Raw genomic sequence first — 4,619 nt, 5'->3', positions numbered from 1 at the left:
GTTAGAAAATATGGCCTTGGTGATAGAAATGCTAAAGGAATGTTGTGGCTGGTTTGATCATCTATCCAGACCACTCAAATTTCCTCCGTATCAGCAGTAAGGCTGTTTGGCTCCCTTATCACTCATCTGTTCACTGGAGTAGCACTTTTAATTTCCTTTAAGAATTTTTCCTTTGCATTCACAACTTGGCTGTTTGGTGCAAAAGGCCTAACTTTCAGCCTGTCTTGGCTTTGGGCAAGCCTTCCTCACTAACCTTAATCATTTCTAGCTTTAAAGTGAGAGACCTGCAACTCTTTGTTTCACTTGAACACTTAGAGGCCATTGTAGGTTATTAATTGGCCTAATTTCAATATTATCATGTTTCAGGGAATAGGGAGGCCTAAGAAGAGGGAGAGAGATGGGGAATGGCTGGTCGGTAGAGCAGGGAGAACACACACATTTATTGATTAAGTTTGCCATCTTATATGGGCGCTGTTCATGGTGCTCCAAAACCAATTCCAATAGTAACAGCAAAGATCACGGATCACGGATCACCATAACAGACACAATAATTATGAACAAGTTTGAAATATTGCAAGAATTACCAAAATGTGTCAAAGAAACATGAAGTGAGAACATGGTGTTGGAAAAATAGTACCAATAAACTTGCTGGACACAGGGTTGCCACAAACCTTCAATTTGTAAACAAAACATAATATCTGCGAAGTGCAATAAAGTGAAGTGCAATAAAATGAGGTATGCATGTACATCGACAGGAAACTGCCAGAAGTTCAAGCCGGATTCAGAACAGGATGTGAAACGAGGGATGTCGTTGCTGATTTCAGATGGAGCTTGGCTGAAAGCAGAGAATACCAGAAAGATCTTTATCTGTGTTTTATTGACTATGCAAAGGCATTCAACTGTGTGGATCATAACATATTATGGATAACATTGCAAAGAATAGGATTTCCAGAAGACTTAATTGTGCTCATGGGGAAACTGTACACAGACCAAGAGGCAGACATTCGAACAGAACAAGGGGACACTGCATGGTTTAAAATCAGGAAAGGTGTGTGTCAGGGCTGAATTCTTTCACCATACTTATTAAGTCTGTATGCTGAGCAAATAATCTGAAAAGCTGTATTATATGAAGAAGAACGCAGCATCAGGATTAGAGGAAGACTCATTAACCCCCTGTGACACGCAGATGACACAATCTTGCTCCTGAAAGTAAAGACAATTTGAGGCACTCACTGATGAAGAGAAAAGACTACAGCCTTCAGTATGGGTTGAACTTCAACATAAAGAAAAGAAAAATCCTTGCAACTGGACCAATAAACAATATCATGATAAATGGAGATAATATTGAAGTTGTCAAGGATTTCATTTTATTTGGATCCACAATCAACACACATGGAAGCAGTAGTTAAGAAATCAAATGAGGTATTGCATAGGGCAAATCTCCAAAAGACCTCTTTCAAGGTTAAAAAGCAAAGGTATCACATTGAGAGCTAAGGTGTACCTGGCCCAAGCCACAATATTTTCAATCACTTCATATGCATGTCACATTTTGGACAATGAATAAGGAAGACTGAAGAAGAATTGACACCTTTGAATTATGGTGTTGGCGAAGAATATTGAATATACCATGGACTGCCAGAAGAATGAACAAATCTGTCACAAAGGAAGTACACAGAATGCTCCTTAGAAGCAAGGATGGTGAGACTTTGTCTTACATACTTTGGGCACGTTATCAGGAGGAAACAGTCCCTGGAGAAGGACACCATGATTGGTAAAGTAGAGGGTCAGCAAAAAAGAGGAAGACCCTCAATGAGATGGATTGATACAGTAGCTGCAACAATGGGATCAAATATAACACAATTATGAGGATGGTGCAGGACCGGGCAGTGTTTCTTTCTGATGTATATAGGGTCGCTGTGAGTCAGAACCAACTCGATGACACCTAACAACAACAACAAAGATGCACAGATTCAGTCTGATAAATTTTGGGAGTTGAATACAGTCATGTAATCATGGCAAAAATCAAGGTATAAATGGTTTCATAATTATTCTTTTTAAGAGCTAATTGGTATTCCATTGCATGGTTGTGCCATTCTTTATTAAGCCAGACCTCTATTGACGGACTCTTTTGCTATATTCCAAAGAAGGTTGCAGTGAATATGTACATGTATTATCTTGCTTGTTTTCAAATATACCTATGCTAAAATTGCTGGAAGTAGGATTGCTAGATCAACATTTTTTTGTGTTGAATGGTATTGCCGAATTACTTACAATAGAGGTTGTACTAATTTACACTCCTGCTAACAGTTTTTGAAAATTCCTCTTAACAATATATCCTTATTGATTTTTGCCTGTCTGGTAGGTGGGAAAAATATGATTGTAGGTTTAATTTTGTTCCACTTATTAGGAGGGATACCACACGTCTTCTCATGTGTTCAAGAGCTGTGGAACAGCTTTATCTGAAAGAATATTTGAGCAGAAGCAAGGGTACTGGGGAAGATGGTGACATGGATTTGGAGTGGTGAAGAGAAATGGAGAAGATTTGACATTTATTCTGACCTTTTAAGAGAAGTTGAATAAAATAATGTGTTTTGGAGAACAATAGACACTTGATGAAACTTGATATTTCCAATATGACCCGAAGACCAAAAAAACCAAACCCATTGCAGTCAAGTCAATTCTGACTCATAGCAACCCTATAGGACAGAGTAGAACTGCCCCATAGGGTTTCCAAGGAGTGGCTGGTGGATGACCTGAAGAGAAGGTATCAAAATATTCGATGGAAAGCTCTATTAACTACAAGATCTAAGAAGGGAGGCATATCCGAAACACAAATGAAGACAATATTAGCTTGTTTCTTCAACATAAATTGTATTTGTCCATGCTGAATTCATCCACAGGTCAAAGTCAGGCAGGCTTATTACGCGGAAATTCTAAAACATTCTGGGGTTATGTGCAGCACACATGGTTGCTTTATCACCTTTTATTATCACCCCCTTTATTCATTACACTTTGTTCTGAAAAATTTTGACTTGTCCTTGAAAATCAGAGCCACTCTAAAAGGAAAAATGCAACATAAAAAAGAAAAGAAAAATCACTGTTAAGGATATCCAAAGGAATGTGTCTCCAGTTTTAATGGCAATTCCAATAGAAAAGATTCAGCAATACTTAGGGCATTATTTGATAAAACTTCATAGCTCTAAATGTGACTCGTTTGAAGGAAACAATACTCTCTTAGATTTCAGAGTTCTTATTTTAAAATTGGTTCCATTGCTGAAAAATTATATCGTTTATCCGTGTTAACCCATCAAGCAGGAATGTTTAAAATCCTTCAATTACCCTCTCCCCCTCTAATAAAGTACTTCATGGAACAACAGAGAAATGGAAATATTATTGCTTGATTAGATGCCCACTTACTAACTACAAAATCTTGTTAAAGTTATTTCACCATTCTGGGTCTCAGTTTTCTTGTGTGTGAAATTTGGATAACAAATTGTGCTTGTTCAATTAATTAGTAAAATATCTGGCATAAAGTAGTTCTCAATAAATTTTTGTTTTCTTCCCTATCTATACCTAGCTAGAGCCTTATTGATAGGCCCAGAAATAGCAATTATAAAGGAAACTCTTGAGTCTTCAAAAATACTGATTATGAAAAATTTAGGTTTCAAATTTGGAAGCTTAATTTGGTCAGCATTTTCTTTTACTAAAACCCATGACAATAAAAGTTGGTTTTTTCACAAATGGATCACCAGGCCTTTCTTCCAGGAGCCCCTGGGTGTACTTGAACTTCCAAACTTTCGGTTTAACAGCATAATACGTTAACCATTTGCATGACCCAGTGACTCCTGTATACCACAGTAGGTTTAGTCATTCTTTTGTTGATGAACACCTGGGCTGTGTACAATTTTTGGCTAGTGTGCATAAAGCTGTTATGAACATTCCGTTACAGTTTTTTTGTGTGTGTGTGGACTGTGCTTTCATTTCTCTTAGGTAAATGAGATTGTTAGTTCATTGGGTGGGTTATTTTTATAAGTAACTGCCACAACTTTTTCCAAAGTAGCTGTGCCATTTTACACTCCTACCAACAGTATATGGGAATTATGGTTTCTTCACATCCTCACCAATATTTGGTGCTGTCTAAATAGTTAAGCTTCAGCTGTACCCTTTGTTCACATTCGACGAACTCCAATTCTGCTTCATTTTTGTGGTTGCAGGAATGTAAACATTCTGTGCCTGCTCCTCATCCTGCCGGTGTCTTCATACAACTAATTGACAAAGACATGTTCTCATAAAACCACTAATTTAGTACATTCTGTTTCCGTGCTACATAGTACATATGCCCGAGCTTACATAAGCACATAATTACGTGCTTATAAACCTTCTAAGCAAATACATTTATGTGTTTACCATTAACCTGAAACATTTCTCTCCAATTGGTATTACTGATCATTTTCCCCACCTATCACATGAGTTGTTCTAAATTTCTGCCTCTAGTTCCCCACCCCAGATAAATATTCCCCTACCACTAAAAATTTATAAGCAATAATATATATATTTGTGGGTGTATTTATGTTCTGTTTTATTATGCCCTCTCTAATTTTTTTCATCGTTCGTGATTG

Source organism: Loxodonta africana, chromosome 6, assembly GCF_030014295.1.
Source record: "Loxodonta africana isolate mLoxAfr1 chromosome 6, mLoxAfr1.hap2, whole genome shotgun sequence".
Classification (NCBI taxonomy): Eukaryota; Metazoa; Chordata; class Mammalia; order Proboscidea; family Elephantidae; genus Loxodonta; species Loxodonta africana.
This window is presented reverse-complemented; position numbering follows the sequence as displayed.